At 58.3% G+C, this 22,048-nt stretch overlaps 1 protein-coding gene across 1 annotated transcript in view; it reads left to right on the forward strand.

The window, feature by feature from the left end:
- The window catches only part of slco1c1 (solute carrier organic anion transporter family, member 1C1), a 105,087-nt gene that overhangs the window by 34,019 nt on the left and 49,020 nt on the right, over positions 1-22,048 (forward strand). The gene's annotated exons all lie outside the window — the stretch shown is intronic.

Here is a 22,048-nt window from a genome sequence, read left to right on the forward strand (position 1 = left end):
GCAAACAGCAGTCATAGAAGTCGGCAAATCATCTCTTTGTAGATAGAAGAAATTTGATCTGTTAAGATCTTCAGATCCAGCTCTAGAAATTGGTGTACAAAATATGCATAGACCCTTATTACCAAGGATGCAGTGGGATTGGAGATGGTAGAAACAAATTTTGCTTTGTTTCTGCCTAGCTTGGGTCAGACCCCATCTGGTGGATTCTGGGCACCAAGGCTCTGACAATGACTGAATAAGGTTAAAAGACAAGGGCACATTGACCACATGCATTCTGAGTTTAGAAGATTAAGAATTGATCCAGTGAGGAATGTGAATTGCAAAAGGATTTGGTACCTGCCCTCTTAGAGAAAAGCCAGTTATGGGTGAAATCAGTAAGTTATCTTTTAGATGTAGAACCATAGAACACTACAGCACAGAAAACAGGCCATTCAGCCATTCTAGTCTGTGCCAAAACATTATTCCGCTAGTCCCTTTGGCCTGCATCCAGTCCATAACCCTCCAGACCTCTCCCATCCATGTACCTATCCAACTTATTCTTAAAACTTAAGAGTGAGCCCGCATTTACCACATCAGATAGCAGCTTGTTCCACACTCCCACCACTCTGAGTGAAGTTCCCCCTAATGTTCCCCCTAAACCTTTCCCCTTTCGCCCTAAAGCCATGTCCTCTCATATTTATCTCTCCTAACCTAAGTGGAAAGAGCTGATTCACATCTACTCTGTTTATACCCCTCAATTTTGTAAACTTATCAAATCTCCCCTCATTCTTCTATGCTCCAAGGAATAGAGTCCTAACCTGTTCAATCTTTCCCTGTAACTCAACTCCTGAAGACCCAGCAACATCCTAGTAAATCTTCTCTGCAGTCTTTCAATCTTACTGATATCCTTCCTAAAGTTAGGTGACCAGAACTGTACACAATACTCCAAATTTGGCCTCACCAATGGCTTACACAACCTCCCCATAACATCCCAACTCCTATACAGGGTAACCAATACTTTGATTTATGAATGCCAGGATGCCAAAAGCCTTCTGTACAACTCCGTCTACCTGTGACGTCACTTTCAGGGAATTATGCATCTGATCTCCCAGGTCTTTTTTCCTCCCCACTCCTCAGTGCCCTACCATTTACTGTGCATGTCCTACCTTGATTTGTCCTTCCAAAATGCAACACCTCATAGTTGTCTGCATTAAATTCCATCTGCCATTTTCTGGCCCACCCCTCCAGTTGGTCCAGATCCCTCTGCAAGCTTTGAAAGCCTTCCTCGCTGTCCACAACACCTCCAATCTTAGTGTCATCAGCAAACTTGCTGATCTAATTTATCACATTATCATCTAGATCATTGATATAGACAACAAACAACAATGGTCCCAGCACAGATCCTTGAAGCACACCACTAGTCACAGGCCTCCAGTCTGATAAGCAATCATCCACTACCACTCTGTCTTCACCCACACAGCCAATTTCGAATCCAGTTTACAACCTCTCTATGGATACCTAGTGTCTGAACCTTCTGAACTAACCTCCCATGTGGGACCTTGTCAAAGGCTTTACTAAAGTCCATGTAGATAACATTCACAGCCTTTCCTTCATCTACTTACTTGGTAAACTCCTTGAAAAACTCTACAAGATCCGTTAAATACGATTTACCATGTGCAAAGCTATGCTAACTATCCTTAATCAGCCCTTGGCTGTCCAAATATTTGTATATCCGATCTCTCAGAACACCTTCCAATAATTTACCTACTACTGATGTCAGGCTCACCAGCCTGTAATTACCTGGTTTACTTTTGGAGCCTTTAAACAACAGAACAACATGAGCTACCCTCCAATCCTTCGGCACCATACCCGTGGCTAAGGACATTTTAAATATTTCTGCCAGGGCCCCTGCAATTTCTACATTAGTCTGTCTCAAGGTCCAAGGAAATATCATGTCAGGCCCGGGGGATTTATCTACCTTTATTCACTGTAAGGCAGAAAGCACCTCCTCCTCTTTAATCTCTATATGTTCCATGACACTACTGCTTGTTTCCCTTCCTTCCATATACGCTATGCAGTTTCCTGAGTAAACACTGATGCAAAAAATTGTTTAAGATCTCCCCCATCTCATGAGGCTCCACACATAGATGACCACTTTGATCTTCTAGGGGACCAATTTTGTCCCTTATTATCCTTTTACTCTTAATATACTTGTAGAAACCCTTCGGGTTTACCTTCACATTATCTGCCGAAGCAACCTCATGTCTTTTTGCCTTCCTGATTTCCTTCTTTAGTAAGTAAGGCATCCGTTAGTCTTGCGAGACCATGGATCTGCGCCTGGAAAGTCTTCACTCTCCAGGGCGCAGGCCTGGGCAAGGTTGTATGGAAGACCGGCAGTTGCCCATGCTGCAAGTCTCCCCTCTCCATGACACTGATGTTGTCTAAGGGAAGGGCAAGGGCCGATACAGCTTGGCACCAGTGTCATTGCAGAGCAGTGTGTGTTAAAGTGCCTTGCTCAAGGACACAACACGCTGCCTTGTCTGGGGCCTGAACTCATGACCTTCAGGTCACTAGTCGAATGCCTTAACCACTTGGCCACGTGCAAGTATTTAGTACTTTCTTAAATTTTCTATACTCTTCAAGTACCTCATTTGTTCCTTGTTGCCTATACCTGCTATGCACCTCTCTCTTTTTCTTAAATAGATTGCCAATATCCCTTGAAAACCAAGGTTCCCTATGCCTGTTAACTTTGCCTTTAATCCTGGCAGGAACATGCAAACTCCGCACTCTCAAAATTTCGCCTTTGAATGCCTTCCACATACTGAACACATCCTTGCCAGAAAACAACTTATCCCAATCCACTCTTCCTAGATCCTTTCTCATTTCCTCAAAATTGTCCCTTCTCCAATTTGGAACTTTAACTCGAGGACCAGACATATGCTTATCCATAATTAACTTAAAACTAATGACATTATGGTCGCTGGACCCAAAATGTTCGCTTACACATACTTCTGTCACCTGACTTGTCTGGTTCCCTAATAGGAGATCAAGTATTGCCTCCTCTCTCGTTGGTACCTCTATATATTGATTTAGAAAAGTTTCCTGAACACATTTGACAAACTCCACGCCATCTAACCCTTTCACAGTGTGGGTGTCCCAGTCAAAATGTGGAAAGTTAAAATCCCCTACTATTACAACTTTCTGTTTCTTACATCGGTCTGCTACCTCTCTACAGATTTGCTCCTCCCATTCTCTCTGAGTATTGACGGCCTATAATACAACCCTATTAGTATGGTCACACCTTTCCCGTTCCTCAGCTCCACCCATATGGCCTCTGTAGACAAGCCCTCCAGGCTGTCCTGTCTACGCACAGCTGTGATATTCTCCCTGACTAGTAATGCCAATCCTCCCCCTTTCATCCCTCCCCCTCTGTCACGTCTGAAACAACGGACCCCCGGAATATTAAACTGCCAGTCCTGCCCCTCCTGTAACCAAGTCTCACTAATAGCAACAATGTCGTAATCCCACGTGTCAATCCACGCCCTAAACTCATCTGCTTTACCTACAATACTCCTTGCATTGAAATAGATGCACCTGAGAACATTTCTATCATGTACACACCTTTGATTACTGTCTATACATGCAGTCCTCACATGACCTTAATCCTCCTCCACCTCACTATCTGCTCCAACACTCTGGTTCCCCTCCCCCGCAAATCTAGTTTAAACCCGCCCCCCGAGCAGAACCAGCAAACCTACCCGCAAGGATGTTAGTCCTCCTCCAGTTCAGGTGCAAACTGTCCCGTTGGAACAGGTCCCACCTTCCCTGGAACAAAGCCCAATTGTCTAGAAACATGAAGCCCTCCCTCCTGCACCATCTCCTTAGCCACATATTTAGCTGCATTATCTTCCTATTTCCAGCCTCACTAGCACGTGGCACTGGTAGCAATCCTGAGACTGCATCCCTGAGGTCCTGTCCTTCAACTTTGCACCTAACTCCCTATACTCTTTTTGCAGAACCTCCTCCTCCTTCCTATCCACGTCATTGGTCCCTACATGGACCACGACATCTGGCTGCTCACCCTCCCTCCTGAGAAACTGAGAACTTATCCGAGATATTGTGGACCCTGGCACTAAGGAGGCAACAGACCATCCAGGATTCTCGATCTCTCCCCCAGAACCTCTTATCTGTCCCCGTAAATATCAAATCCCCTATCACTACAGCTTTCCTCTTTTCCCTCCTTCCTTTCTGAGCTGAGGGTCTAGTCTCAGTGCCAGAGACATGACCACTACAACTTGTCCCTGGTAGGTCATCCCCACCAACAGTATCCAAAACAGTATACATTGATGGGAATGGCCACAGAGGTGCTCTGCTCATTCTGTCTACTCCCCTTTCCTCTCCTGACAAGTCACCCAGCTTCCTGCCTCCTGACTTTTAGGGGTGACTATCTCCCTGAAACTCCTGTCTATTTCTGCCTCTGCCTCACAAATGATCCAAAGTTCATCCAGCTCCAGCTCCAGTTCCCTAATTCAGTTTGTCAGGAGCTGCAGCTGGATGCACCTTTCACAGGTGTAGTCATCAGGGACAATTGTGCTGTCCCTGACTTCCCACATACTGCATACAGAGCACTCAACTGCCCTAACTGCTGCCTCCATTACCTACTCCTAAGTTAATTAAATTAATTAAAGGAACTTACCCAGCCTTACCTCACTGGGAGCAGGCTCATCCTCGGCCTCTGTTTGCCAAAGCCTCAAAGCTCCACTCCTACCCTGAACCACTCTTACACTGACTGCTCCTCACTGGCCACTCCCCTTCCTCTATTTCCGGCAGTTTAGACGCATCTAGGCGTATTACTGCCCTCTCCAGGACGTATAATTATAGAATTTCAAGGAACTCAAATTCTCAAATACGACCTAGTCTCACGTATAAACTGTCACGTGGTTTCCAAATAATTGCATTGCCTCAAATCACATTAATTTCATTTGAATCATTTGTAAAACTAAAAGCTTCTTGTTTGAGCATATTCATTATCGCATGCTTAACATTTAAAATTGCTGTTTTCCAAGTCTATCTGCTATTTCCAAGTTTTCCTTTTCTTGAATCAAAGCCTGTAGTTATTTATTGAGATCTTGAAGTTCTTCCTCAGTTGCTTCCATTTTATCATCCAAATGTAGATAATTTACTTTGCAACAAATTCCTTTTTCCTTTTGTAACTTTGGAATAAGTTCCCCATTCAGTGTATCTTTGACTGCTTCCCACCTAAGCCCTGTAATACCAAGATATTTTTCTGCAGACTTGACTATAATTATAATTTTTTTGGTTCTTTTGTCTGTTTGCGCTGAACAGTTAATTGCATCTACCATAAACAGTATGAAATCCTCCTTACTCATAATTAATGTATCCTTATTTATCATATTACAGCCCTCACAGTTCATCAGTTTATTATTCCCTGTACTTGTTTGCTTGATAGCCTTTTTTCCAGCAAATGCTTTCACTGCCTCTACGTAACTGATCCCTTGAGTTACTTTTACATATTGTATCTCAGCTTCTTTCTTGCTAATAATACACCCTCGATAAGCTGCGCTGTTCCTCGCCACAATTGCAGCATTTCAGCCTAGCTCCCGCCTCACATTTCCTGTATTCATGTTCTTCAGCGCATCTTCCACATCTTTGTTTGCCTCTGCAGACCGTCACAATATGTCCAAATTTCTGACATTTAAAGCGTCTTAAAGGCAGTGGTATATATATTTTGACCTCATAACACATATACCCTAAATAAACTTTAGTCAGCAATCTCTCTTCCTCAAAGTTAATCATAACCAATAACCTATCACACTTTTTCCTGTTTCTTGTAGCTTTCAAATGTTTGGCCTCAATTTTTTCTCCTTTTATGTTCTATTTAATCTCATCCATGGTAACTTTTGTTAGTATTCCCGAAATAACACCTCTAGTCCACTTGCTATTGTTGGGTATTGAGCATTATACTTTTTTGCCATTTATTTCATTTAATCTTATCACTTTGCCTTGTTGAGCACTATCCCAAAAAAATCACTAATAGCGATCCATATCATAAAATCTTTGCTCTTTTGACTTCACCTATAAATTTGTTGATTATCTTCATCAAATGAATCAGGTTCCATTCACCAAAAGACACTCCGTCTTTGCTCAGTTTTATAATTGCTTTAATCTCATCTTCTTTGTTGTTTTGCTATCCTATTTTGTTTGTCTCCTGACTCCTGAGTTTGACATCTCATACCTGTTTTCTTTTCTTACTATTTCCATCCAATCCTTTTTCTCACCCACGTCCATCTCTAACTCACTTCCACTATCCGTCAACCAGCAGTTCATCCTGCGGGATATTCTGTTTATCAACTCAGCAGATGTGGCCTCCCTACTCGTCTCCTCTTCAGCAGGTCCAGCCACAATCGGTACTCCGGTTGGGCTCAAATCGGTGATGAAAACAAGCAACATTGTTGCCCTCCGTTCCTCACTGCCCACAACATGCAGGCTCGGTACTCCACAATTCAGCTCTATTCGTTCAATTCACCTCTCATTTCCCAACTAACACATTCAACTTTGTCCCACCTGAGTCAAATTCAGCCGCTTTCAAACTCAACTCCAACCAGCTCCGCCCCACCTCAGCTCCGCCCCACCTCCTCTCCACGCCGCTCCTCTCCTCTCCATGCCGCTCCTCTCCTCTCCACGCCACGCCACTGCAACCCACTCCAACCCGCTCCATCCCAACCCTCTCCCACTCCGCTCCATCCCACTCTCACCACCACTCCACTCCGACCCGCTCCCACTCCGACCTGCTGCCACCCCACGCCACTCTGACCCACGCCATCCCGACCCTCTCCCACTCCGCTCCATCCCGCTTCATCCGACTCCACTCCAACCCACTCCAACCCACACCAAGCCACGCCAAGCCACTCCCACTCCACTCCAAGCCACTCCCACTCCACGCCAAGCCACTCCCCTCCACGCCACTCTCACACCTCCCACCCAACTCCCACATCTCCCTCCCACACCTCCCTCCCGCCCAACTCCCAACCCAGCCCACTCCACGCCACTCCCACCCAATGCCCACTCCCACACCTCCCACCCAACCCCCACACCAGCCCCTCTCCACGCCCCCCACCCAACTCACCCCAACTCACTCCACCTCCACGCCACTCTCACACCTCCCCACTCCGCGCCACTCCTCTCCCACCCAACTCCCACACCCCACCTCCACTCTCACCCAACTCTCACCCCACCTCCACTCCACGCCACTCTCACACCTCCCACCCAACTCCCACACCAACCCACTCCATCCCAACCCTCTCCCACTCCGCGCCACTCCGCCCCTGGCCAACCAACTCCTCTCCAACTCCTCTCCACGCCACTCTCACACCTCCTACCCAACTCCCACTCCAACCCGCTCCATCCCAACCCTCTCCCACTCCACTCCATCCCGCTCCAACCCACTCCACTCCGACCCACTCCCAATCCGACCCGCTACCATCCCACGTCGCTCTGACCCGCTCCGTCCCGACCCGCTCCGTCCCACTCTCACCACCACACCTCTCCGTCCCTCACCGTCCCACTCCCACGCCAACCCACTCCCACTCCAACCCACCCCTCTCCACCCCAAGCCAACCCCACTCGCTCCCACCCCGACCCACTCTCACTCCACTCCGACCCCACCCCACTCCAACTCCAACCCCACCCAACTCCAACCCCACTCCACCCCACTCCGCTCCGACCCACCCCCACTCCAACTCCAACCCCACTCCACTCCAAGTCAACCCCACTTCCTCCCACCCCAACCGACTCCACTCTGCTCCCACCCACTCCCACTCCGACCCACCCCACTCTGACCCCACTGCTCTCCAAGCCAACCCCACTCCCACCGACCCGCTCCCACTCCGCTCCGACCCGCTCCCACTCCGCTCCGACCCGCTCCCACTCCCTCCCACCCCGACCCACTCCCACTCCGCTCCGACCCACTCCCACTCCGCTCCGACCCACCCCCACTCCAACTCCAACCCCACTCCACTCCAAGTCAACCCCACTTCCACCCACCCCAACCGACTCCACTCCGCTCCGACCAACTCCACTCCGCTCCCACCCACTCCCACTCCGACCCACCCTACTCTGACCCCACTACTCTCCAAGCCAACCCCACTCCCTCCGACCCGCTCCCACTCCTCTCCAACCCACTCCACTCCAACCTACTCCAACCTACTCCAACCCAACCCCACTCCACTCCGCTCCGACCGACTCCCACTCCGCTCCGACCGACTCCCACTCCGCTCCGACCCGCTCCCACTCCGCTCCGACCCACTCCCACTCCGCTCCGACCCACTCCCACTCCGCTCCGACCCACTCCCACTCCAACTCCAACCCCACCCAACTCCAACCCCACTCCACTCCACTCCAACCCCACTGCACTCCAAGTCAACCCCTCTCCAAGTCAACCCCACTTCCTCCCACCCCAACCGACTCCACTCCGCTCCCACCCACTCCCACTCCGACCCCACTGCTCTCCAAGCCAACCCCACTCCCACCAACCCACTCTGCTCCAACCCGCTCCCGCTCCGACCCCACTCCAAGTCAACCCCACTTCCTCCCACTCCGCTCCGAACCACTCCCACTCCGCTCCCAGCCACTCCCGCTCTGACCCACTCCACTCCGACCCTAGTCCTCTCCAAGCCAAACCCGCTCCAGCTCCAACCCGCTCCAGCTCCACACCATGCCAGCTCCAGCTCCACGCCACGCCACTCTCACGCCTCCCACCCAACTCCCACACCATGCCAACCCACTCCTCTCCACTGCAACCCACTCCAACCCGCTCCATCCCAACCCTCTCCCACTCCGCTCCATCCTGCTCCAACCCACTCCACTTCACGCCACGCCACGCCACGCCACTCCAACTCCACTCCACGCCACTCTCACGCCTCCCACCCAACTCCCACACCATGCCAACCCACTCCTCTCCACTCCAACCCACTCCTCTCCACTGCAACCCACTCCACGCCACTGCAACCCACTCCACGCCACTGCAACCCACTCCACGCCACTGCAACCCACTCCAACCCTCTCCCACTCCAACCCTCTCCCACTCCAACCCTCTCCCACTCCAACCCTCTCCCACTCCAACCCTCTCCCACCACCGCTCCCGCTCCGACCCGCTCCCGCTCCGACCCGCTCCACCCCGCTCCACCCCGCTCCACCCCGCTCCACCCCACTCCCACACCAAACCACCCCACTCCCACTCCAAACCACGCCAACCCTCTCCTCTCCACGCCAACCCACCCCACTCCAACCCCACTCCACTCCAAGTCAACCCCACCCCAAGCCAACCCCACTCCCTCCCACCCCGACCGACTCTACTCCGCTCCGACCCACACGCACTCCGCTGCCACTCCACTCCGACCCACTCCACTCCCACTCCACTCCCACTCCACCCAACTCCAACCCCACTCCACCCCTCTCCAAGTCATCCCCACCCCAAGCCAACCCCACTTCCTTCCACCCCAAGCCAACCCCACTTCCTCCCACCCCAACCAACTCCACTCCGCTCCGACCGACTCCACTCCGCTCTGAACCACTCCCACTTGGCTCCCACCCACACCGCTCCCAGCCACTCCCACTCCGACGCACCCCACTCCAACCCCACTCCTCTCCAAGCCAACCCCACTCCCACCCACTCCTCTCCACTCCACGCCACTCTCACGCCTCCCACCCAACTCCCACACCACGCCAACCCACTCCATGCCACGCCACTGCAACCCGCTCCATCCCAACCCTCTCCCACTCCGCTCCATCCCGCTCCAAACCACTCCACTCCAACCCACTCCACTCCATCCCACTGTCACCACCACTCCACTCCAACCCGCTGCCACCCCACGCCGCTCTGACCCACGCCATCCCGACCCTCTCCCGCTCCGCTCCATCCCGCTCCATCCGACTCCGCTCCATCCAACTCCACTCCATCCCACTCTCACCACCACACTTCTCCAATCCACTCCCACTCCAATCCACTCCCACTCCAATCCACTCCCACTCCAATCCACTCCCACTCCAATCCACTCCCACTCCAATCCACTCCCACTCCAACCCACTCCCACTCCAACCCACTCCCACTCCCACTCCAACCCACTCCCACTCCAACCCACTCCACCCCACTCCCACTCCCACACCAAACCACCCCACTCCCACTCCAAACCACGCCAACCCACTCCTCTACAACCCACTCCTCTCCAAGTCAACCCCACCCCAAGCCAACCCCACTCCCTCCCACTTCGACCCACTCCAACCCACCCCCACCCCGACCCAACCCCACTCCGACCCACTAAACCGCAACCCACTCCCACTCCATCACACTCCATCACAATCCAACCCCGCCCCACTCCACCGCTCTCTGACCTGACCCACTCCACCCCATCCCACCCTGACCCACACCACTCCAAGACAATCCCGACCCACCCCACACCCGACCCACTCCGCTCCCGACCCGCTCCCGCTCCGACCCCGCTCCAACTCCGCTCCAACTCCGCTCCAACCCCTTCCCCAATCCAGGCTGCTCCACTCCAGCCCACGCCACTCCACCCCGCTCCCACCCACCCCACGCCACATCCTACCCCTCACCAACCCACTCCACGCCACTCCTAGCCACCCCTCACCAACCCACTCCTCTCCAACTCCACTCCAACCCACTCCACGCCACTCTCACACCTCCCACCCAACTCCCACACCAACCCGCTCCCGCTCCGCTCCAACCCGCTCTCACCACCACACCTGTCCAACCCACTCCCACTCCAACCCACTCCCACTCCAACCCACTCCCACTCCAACCCACTCCCATGCCACCCCACTATCACCCCTCACCAACCCACTCCACGCCACTCCTAGCCACCCCACTCCCACCCCTCATCAACCCACTCCACGCCACTCTCACACCCCCCACCCAACTCCCACACCAACCCACCCCTCTCCATTCCAACCCTCTCCCATTCCGCTCCATCCCGCTCCAACCCACTCCACTCCACCCCACTCCACTCCGACCCGCTCTCACCACCACTCCACTCCAACCCGCTACATCCCGACCCTCTCCCACTCCGCTCCACTGCGTTCCAGCCCACTCTCACCACCACACCTCTCCAGCCCACTCTCACCACCACACCTCTCCAACCCACTCTCACCACCACACCTCTCCAACCCACTCCCACTCCAACCCACTCCAACCCACTCCAACCCACTCCAACCCACTCCAACCCACTCCAACCCACTCCACCCTCCTCTCCACCCTCCTCTCCACCCTCCTCTCCACCCTCCTCTCCACCCTCCTCTCCACCCTCCTCTCCACTCCACTCTCCACTCCACTCTCCACTCCACTCTCCACTCCACTCCATGCCACCCCAACTCCACTCCAACTCACTCCACGCCGCTCTCACACCTCCCACCCAACTCCCACACCAACCCACTCCTCTCCACTCCAACCCTCTCCCACTCCGCTCCATCCCGCTCCAACCCACTCCACTCCACTCCACTCCACTCCACCCCACTTCACTCCGACCCGCTCTCACCACCACTCCACTCCGACCCACTACATCCCGACCCTCTCCCACTCCGCTCCACTCCGCTCCAGCCCGCTGCGCTCCAGCCCACTCCCACCACCACACCTCTCCAACCCACTCCCACTCCAACCCACTCCCACTCCAACCCACTCCCACTCATCTCCAACCCACCTCACTCCACGCCACCCCACTCCCACCCCTCATCAACCCACTCCACGCCACTCCTAGCCACCCCACTCCCACCCCTCATCAACCCACTCCACGCCACTCCAACTCCACTCCAACCCACTCCACGCCACACTCACACCTCCCACCCAACTCCCACACCAACCCACTCCTCTCCACTCCAACCCTCTCCCACTCTGCTCCATCCCGCTCCAACCCACTCCACTCTGACCCGCTCTCACCACCACTCCACTCTGACCCGCTACATCCCGACCCCATCCCACTCCACTCCACTCCACTCCACTCCACTCCACTCCACTCCACTCCACTCCACTCCACTCCACTCCACTCCACTCCACTCCATCCCACTCCATCCCACTCCATCCCACTCCATCCCACTCCATCCCACTCCATCCCACTCCACTCCACTCCACTCCACCCCACTCCACTCTCACCACCACACCTCTCCAACCCACTCCCTCTCCAACCCACTCCCTCTCCAACCCACTCCCTCTCCAACCCACTCCCTCTCCAACCCACTCCCACGCCAACCCACTCCCACTCCACTCCACGCCAACCCACTCCCACTCCACTCCACGCCAACCCACTCCCACTCCACTCCACGCCAACCCACTCCCACTCCACTCCACGCCAACCCACTCCCACTCCACTCCACGCCAACCCACTCCCACTCCACTCCACGCCAACACACTCCCACTCCACGCCAACCCACTCCCACTCCACGCCAACCCACTCCCACTCCACGCCAACGCACTCCCACTCCACTCCTCTCCTCTCCAACCCACTCCCACTCCAACCCACTCCCTCTCCAACCCACTCCCACTCCAACCCACTCCCACTCCAACCCACTCCCACTCCAACCCACTCCCACGCCAACCCACGCCAACCCACTCCCACGCCAACCCACTCCCACTCCACTCCATCCCGCTCCGACCCGCTCCACCCCGCTCCACTCTGACCCGCTCTCACCACCACTCCACTCTGACCCGCTACATCCCGACCCCATCCCACTCCACTCCATCCCACTCCACTCCATCCCACTCCACTCCATCCCACTCCACTCCATCCCACTCCACTCCATCCCACTCCACTCCATCCCACTCCCACCACCACACCTCTCCAACCCACTCCCAGTCCAACCCACTCCCAGTCCAACCCACTCCCAGTCCAACCCACTCCCAGTCCAACCCACTCCCAGTCCAACCCACTCCACTCCACGCCAACCCACTCCACTCCACGCCAACCCACTCCACTCCACGCCAACCCACTCCCACTCCACTCCACGCCAACCCACTCCCACTCCACTCCACGCCAACCCACTCCCACTCCACTCCACGCCAACCCACTCCCACTCCACTCCACGCCAACCCACTCCCACTCCACTCCACGCCAACCCACTCCCACTCCCACTCCATCCCGCTCCGACCCGCTCCACCCCGCTCCACTCTGACCCGCTCTCACCACCACTCCACTCTGACCCGCTACATCCCGACCCCATCCCACTCCACTTCATCCCACTCCACTTCATCCCACTCCACTCCATCCCACTCCACTCCATCCCACTCCACTCCATCCCACTCCACTCCATCCCACTCCACTCCATCCCACTCCACTCCATCCCACTCCCACCACCACACCTCTCCAACCCACTCCCAGTCCAACCCACTCCCAGTCCAACCCACTCCCAGTCCAACCCACTCCCAGTCCAACCCACTCCCAGTCCAACCCACTCCCACTCCACGCCAACGCACTCCAACTCCACGCCAACGCACTCCAACTCCACGCCAACGCACTCCAACTCCACTCCAACGCACTCCCACTCCAATCCAACGCACTCCCACTCCACGCCAACGCACTCCCACTCCACTCCACGCCAACCCACTCCCACTCCACTCCACGCCAACCCACTCCCACTCCACTCCACGCCAACCCACTCCCACTCCACTCCACGCCAACCCACTCCCACTCCACTCCACGCCAACCCACTCCCACTCCACTCCACGCCAACCCACTCCCACTCCACTCCACGCCAACCCACTCCCACTCCACTCCACGCCAACCCACTCCCACTCCACTCCACGCCAACCCACTCCCACTCCACTCCACGCCAACCCACTCCCACTCCACGCCAACCCACTCCCACTCCACTCCACGCCAACCCACTCCCACTCCAATCCAACCCACTCCCACTCCCACTCCATCCCGCTCCGACCCGCTCCACCCCGCTCCACTCTGACCCGCTCTCACCACCACTCCACTCTGACCCGCTACATCCCGAACCCATCCCACTCCACTTCATCCCACTCCACTTCATCCCACTCCACTTCATCCCACTCCACTCCATCCCACTCCACTCCATCCCACTCCACTCCATCCCACTCCACTCCATCCCACTCCACTCCATCCCACTCCACTCCATCCCACTCCCAGTCCAACCCACTCCCAGTCCAACCCACTCCCAGTCCAACCCACTCCCAGTCCAACCCACTCCCAGTCCAACCCACTCCCACTCCACGCCAACGCACTCCCACTCCACGCCAACGCACTCCAACTCCACGCCAACGCACTCCAACTCCACGCCAACGCACTCCAACTCCACGCCAACCCACTCCAACTCCACGCCAACCCACTCCCACTCCACTCCACGCCAACCCACTCCCACTCCACTCCACGCCAACCCACTCCCACTCCACTCCACGCCAACCCACTCCCACTCCACTCCACGCCAACCCACTCCCACTCCACTCCACGCCAACCCACTCCCACTCCACTCCACGCCAACCCACTCCCACTCCACTCCACGCCAACCCACTCCCACTCCACTCCACGCCAACCCACTCCCACTCCACTCCACGCCAACCCACTCCCACTCCACTCCACGCCAACCCACTCCCACTCCACGCCACGCCAACCCACTCCCACTCCACGCCACCCCACTCCACACCACTCCTAGCCACCCCACTCCCACCCCTCATCAACCCACTCCACGCCACTCCAACTCCACTCCAACCCACTCCACGCCACACTCACACCTCCCACCCAACTCCCACACCAACCCACTCTTCTCCACTCCAACCCTCTCCCACTCTGCTCCATCCCGCTCCAACCCACTCCACTCTGACCCGCTCTCACCACCACTCCACTCTGACCCGCTACATCCCGACCCCATCCCACTCCACTCCACTCCACTCCACTCCACTCCACTCCACTCCACTCCACTCCACTCCACTCCACTCCACTCCACTCCATCCCACTCCATCCCACTCCATCCCACTCCATCCCACTCCATCCCACTCCACTCCACTCCACTCCACTCCCACTCCAACCCACTCCCACTCCAACCCACTCCCACTCCAACCCACTCCCACTCCAACCCACTCCACTCCAACCCACTCCCTCTCCAACCCACTCCCTCTCCAACCCACTCCCTCTCCAACCCACTCCCTCTCCAACCCACTCCCACTCCAACCCACTCCCACTCCAACCCACTCCCACTCCAACCCACTCCCACGCCAACCCACTCCCACTCCACTCCATCCCGCTCCGACCCGCTCCACCCCGCTCCACTCTGACCCGCTCTCACCACCACTCCACTCTCACCCGCTACATTCCGACCCCATCCCACTCCACTCCATCCCACTCCACTCCATCCCACTCCACTCCATCCCACTCCACTCCATCCCACTCCACTCCATCCCACTCCACTCCATCCCACTCCCACCACCACACCTCTCCAACCCACTCCCAGTCCAACCCACTCCCAGTCCACTCCATCCCGCTCCGACCCGCTCCACCCCGCTCCACTCTGACCCGCTCTCACCACCACTCCACTCTCACCCGCTACATCCCGACCCCATCCCACTCCACTCCATCCCACTCCACTCCATCCCACTCCACTCCATCCCACTCCACTCCATCCCACTCCACTCCATCCCACTCCCACCACCACACCTCTCCAACCCACTCCCAGTCCAACCCACTCCCAGTCCAACCCACTCCCAGTCCAACCCACTCCCAGTCCAACCCACTCCCAGTCCAACCCACTCCCAGTCCAACCCACTCCCACTCCACTCCACGCCAACCCACTCCACTCCACGCCAACCCACTCCACTCCACGCCAACCCACTCCACTCCACGCCAACCCACTCCACTCCACGCCAACCCACTCCACTCCACGCCAACCCACTCCCACTCCACGCCAACCCACTCCCACTCCACGCCAACCCACTCCCACTCCACGCCAACCCACTCCCACTCCACTCCACGCCAACCCACTCCCACTCCACTCCACGCCAACCCACTCCCACTCCACTCCACGCCAACCCACTCCCACTCCACTCCACGCCAACCCACTCCCACTCCACTCCACGCCAACCCACTCCCACTCCACTCCACGCCAACCCACTCCCACTCCACTCCACGCCAACCCACTCCCACTCCACTCCACGCCAACCCACTCCCACTCCACTCCACGCCAACCCACTCCCACTCCACTCCACGCCAACCCACTCCCACTCCACTCCACGCCAACCCACTCCCACTCCACTCCACGCCAACCCACTCCCACTCCACTCCACGCCAACCCACTCCCACTCCACTCCACGCCAACCCACTCCCACTCCACTCCACGCCAACCCACTCCCACTCCACTCCACGCCAACCCACTCCCACTCCACTCCACGCCAACCCACTCCCACTCCACTCCACGCCAACCCACTCCCACTCCAATCCACGCCAACCCACTCCCACTCCACTCCACGCCAACCCACTCCCACTCCACTCCACGCCAACCCACTCCCACTCCACTCCACGCCAACCCACTCCCACTCCACTCCACGCCAACCCACTCCCACTCCACTCCACGCCAACCCACTCCCACTCCACTCCACGCCAACCCACTCCCACTCCACTCCACGCCAACGCACTCCCACTCCACGCCAACCCACTCCCACTCCACTCCACGCCAACCCACTCCCACTCCACTCCACGCCAACCCACTCCCACTCCACTCCACGCCAACCCACTCCCACTCCACTCCACGCCAACCCACTCCCACTCCACTCCACGCCAACCCACTCCCACTCCACTCCACGCCAACCCACTCCCACTCCACTCCACGCCAACCCACTCCCACTCCAATCCAACCCACTCCCACTCCACGCCAACGCACTCCCACTCCCACTCCACGCCAACGCACTCCCACTCCACTCCACGCCAACCCTCTCCCACTCCACTCCACGCCAACCCACTCCACTCCACGCCAACCCACTCCACTCCACGCCAACCCACTCCACTCCACGCCAACCCACTCCCACTCCACTCCACGCCAACCCACTCCCACTCCACTCCACGCCAACCCACTCCCACTCCAATCCACGCCAACCCACTCCCACTCCAATCCACGCCAACCCACTCCCACTCCAATCCACGCCAACCCACTCCCACTCCAATCCACGCCAACCCACTCCCACTCCACTCCACGCCAACCCACTCCCACTCCAATCCACGCCAACCCACTCCCACTCCACTCCACGCCAACCCACTCCCACTCCACTCCACGCCAACCCACTCCCACTCCAATCCACGCCAACGCACTCCCACTCCACTCCACGCCAACCCACTCCCACTCCACTCCACGCCAACCCACTCCCACTCCACTCCAACCCACTCCCACTCCAATCCAACCCACTCCCACTCCCACTCCACGCCAACGCACACCCACTCCCACTCCACGCCAACCCTCTCCCACTCCACTCCACGCCAACCCACTCCCACTCCACTCCATCCCGCTCCGACCCGCTCCACCCCGCTCCACTCTGACCCGCTCTCACCACCACTCCACTCTGACCCGCTACATCCCGACCCCATCCCACTCCACTCCATCCCACTCCACTCCATCCCACTCCACTCCATCCCACTCCACTCCATCCCACTCCACTCCATCCCACTCCACTCCATCCCACTCCACTCCATCCCACTCCCACCACCACACCTCTCCAACCCACTCCCAGTCCAACCCACTCCCAGTCCAACCCACTCCCAGTCCAACCCACTCCCAGTCCAACCCACTCCCAGTCCAACCCACTCCCAGTCCAACCCACTCCCACTCCACGCCAACGCACTCCCACTCCACGCCAACCCACTCCCACTCCACGCCAACCCACTCCCACTCCACGCCAACCCACTCCCACTCCACGCCAACCCACTCCCACTCCACGCCAACGCACTCCCACTCCAATCCAACCCACTCCCACTCCACGCCAACCCACTCCCACTCCACTCCACGCCAACCCACTCCCACTCCACTCCACGCCAACCCACTCCCACTCCACTCCACGCCAACCCACTCCCACTCCACTCCACGCCAACCCACTCCCACTCCACTCCACGCCAACCCACTCCCACTCCACTCCACGCCAACCCACTCCCACTCCACTCCACGCCAACCCACTCCCACTCCACTCCACGCCAACCCACTCCCACTCCACTCCACGCCAACCCACTCCCACTCCACTCCACGCCAACCCACTCCCACTCCACTCCACGCCAACCACTCCCACTCCACTCCACGCCAACCCACTCCCACTCCACTCCACGCCAACCCACTCCCACTCCACTCCACGCCAACCCACTCCCACTCCACTCCACGCCAACCCACTCCCACTCCACGCCAACCCACTCCCACTCCACGCCAACCCACTCCCACTCCACTCCACGCCAACCCACTCCCACTCCACGCCAACGCACTCCCACTCCCACTCCACGCCAACCCACTCCCACTCCCACTCCCACTCCACTCCACGCCAACCCACTCCCACTCCACGCCAACCCACTCCCACTCCACTCCACGCCAACCCACTCCCACTCCACGCCAACCCACTCCCACTCCACTCCACGCCAACGCACTCCCACTCCCACTCCACGCCAACGCACTCCCACTCCCACTCCACGCCAACGCACTCCCACTCCCACTCCCACTCCACTCCACGCCAACCCACTCCCACTCCACGCCAACCCACTCCCACTCCAATCCAACCCACTCCCACTCCACGCCAACCCACTCCCACTCCCACTCCACGCCAACGCACTCCCACTCCCACTCCACGCCAACGCACTCCCACTCCCACTCCACGCCAACGCACTCCCACTCCCACTCCCACTCCCACTCCACGCCAACCCACTCCCACTCCACGCCAACCCACTCCCACTCCACGCCAACCCACTCCCACTCCACGCCAACCCACTCCCACTCCCACTCCACGCCAACCCACTCCCACTCCCACTCCACGCCAACCCACTCCCACTCCCACTCCACGCCAACCCACTCCCACTCCACGCCAACCCACTCCCACTCCACGCCAACCCACTCCCACTCCACGCCAACCCACTCCCACTCCACTCCACGCCAACCCACTCCCACTCCACTCCACGCCAACCCACTCCCACTCCACTCCACGCCAACCCACTCCCACTCCAATCCAACCCACTCCCACTCCAATCCAACCCACTCCCACTCCACGCCAACGCACTCCCACTCCCACTCCACGCCAACGCACTCCCACTCCACTCCACGCCAACCCTCTCCCACTCCACTCCACGCCAACCCACTCCACTCCACGCCAACCCACTCCACTCCACGCCAACCCACTCCACTCCACGCCAACCCACTCCCACTCCACTCCACGCCAACCCACTCCCACTCCACTCCACGCCAACCCACTCCCACTCCAATCCACGCCAACCCACTCCCACTCCAATCCACGCCAACCCACTCCCACTCCAATCCACGCCAACCCACTCCCACTCCAATCCACGCCAACCCACTCCCACTCCACTCCACGCCAACCCACTCCCACTCCAATCCACGCCAACGCACTCCCACTCCACTCCACGCCAACCCACTCCCACTCCACTCCACGCCAACCCACTCCCACTCCACTCCACGCCAACCCACTCCCACTCCAATCCACGCCAACGCACTCCCACTCCACTCCACGCCAACCCACTCCCACTCCACTCCACGCCAACCCACTCCCACTCCACTCCAACCCACTCCCACTCCAATCCAACCCACTCCCACTCCCACTCCACGCCAACGCACTCCCACTCCCACTCCACGCCAACCCTCTCCCACTCCACTCCACGCCAACCCACTCCCACTCCACTCCATCCCGCTCCGACCCGCTCCACCCCACTCCACTCTGACCCGCTCTCACCACCACTCCACTCTGACCCGCTACATCCCGACCCCATCCCACTCCACTCCATCCCACTCCACTCCATCCCACTCCACTCCATCCCACTCCACTCCATCCCACTCCCACCACCACACCTCTCCAACCCACTCCCAGTCCAACCCACTCCCAGTCCAACCCACTCCCAGTCCAACCCACTCCCAGTCCAACCCACTCCCACTCCACGCCAACGCACTCCCACTCCACGCCAACGCACTCCCACTCCACGCCAACGCACTCCCACTCCACGCCAACGCACTCCCACTCCACGCCAACCCACTCCCACTCCACGCCAACCCACTCCCACTCCACGCCAACCCACTCCCACTCCACGCCAACGCACTCCCACTCCAATCCAACCCACTCCCACTCCACGCCAACCCACTCCCACTCACCTCCACGCCAACCCACTCCCACTCCACTCCACGCCAACCCACTCCCACTCCACTCCACGCCAACCCACTCCCACTCCACTCCACGCCAACCCACTCCCACTCCACTCCACGCCAACCCACTCCCACTCCACTCCACGCCAACCCACTCCCACTCCACTCCACGCCAACCCACTCCCACTCCACTCCACCGCCAACCCACTCCCACTCCACTCCACGCCAACCCACTCCCACTCCACTCCACGCCAACCCACTCCCACTCCACTCCACGCCAACCCACTCCCACTCCACTCCACGCCAACCCACTCCCACTCCACTCCACGCCAACCCACTCCCACTCCACTCCACGCCAACCCACTCCCACTCCACTCCACGCCAACCCACTCCCACTCCACTCCACGCCAACCCACTCCCACTCCACTCCACGCCAACCCACTCCCACTCCACTCCACGCCAACCCACTCCCACTCCACTCCACGCCAACCCACTCCCACTCCACTCCACGCCAACCCACTCCCACTCCACTCCACGCCAACCCACTCCCACTCCACTCCACGCCAACCCACTCCCACTCCACTCCACGCCAACCCACTCCCACTCCACGCCAACCCACTCCCACTCCACGCCAACCCACTCCCACTCCACTCCACGCCAACCCACTCCCACTCCACGCCAACGCACTCCCACTCCCACTCCACGCCAACCCACTCCCACTCCACTCCCCACTCCACTCCACGCCAACCCACTCCCACTCCACGCCAACCCACTCCCACTCCACTCCACGCCAACCCACTCCCACTCCACGCCAACCCACTCCCACTCCACGCCAACCCACTCCCACTCCACTCCACGCCAACGCACTCCCACTCCCACTCCACGCCAACGCACTCCCCACTCCCACTCCACGCCAACGCACTCCCACTCCCACTCCCACTCCACTCCACGCCAAACCCACTCCCACTCCACGCCAACCCACTCCCACTCCAATCCAACCCACTCCCCACTCCACGCCAACCCACTCCCACTCCCACTCCACGCCAACGCACTCCCACTCCCACTCCACGCCAACGCACTCCCACTCCCACTTCACGCCAACGCACTCCTACTCCCACGCCCACTCCCACTCCACGCCACCCACTCCCCCGCCAACCCACTCCACTCCACGCAACCCACTCCCACTCCACGCCACACCCACTCCCACTCCACGCCAACCCACTCCCCTCCCACTCCACGCCAACCCACTCCCACTCCCACTCCACGCCAACCCACTCCCACTCCCACTCCACGCCAACCCACTCCCACTCCCACTCCACGCCAACCCACTCCCACTCCCACTCCACGCCAACCCACTCCCCACTCCACGCCAACCACTCCCACTCCACTCCACGCCAACCCACTCCCACTCCACTCCACGCCAACCCACTCCCACTCCACTCCACGCCAACCCACTCCCACTCCACTCCACGCCAACCCACTCCCCACTCCACTCCACGCCAACCCACTCCCACTCCACTCCACGCCAACCCACTCCCACTCCACTCCACGCCAACCCACTCCCACTCCACTCCACGCCAACCCACTCCCACTCCACTCCACGCCAACCCACTCCCACTCCACTCCACGCCAACCCACTCCCACTCCACTCCACGCCAACCCCCACTCCCCCACCACTCCCAATCCACGCCAACCCACTCCC

Source organism: Mobula birostris, chromosome 23 (genome assembly GCF_030028105.1).
Source record: "Mobula birostris isolate sMobBir1 chromosome 23, sMobBir1.hap1, whole genome shotgun sequence".
NCBI classification, from domain to species: Eukaryota; Metazoa; Chordata; class Chondrichthyes; order Myliobatiformes; family Myliobatidae; genus Mobula; species Mobula birostris.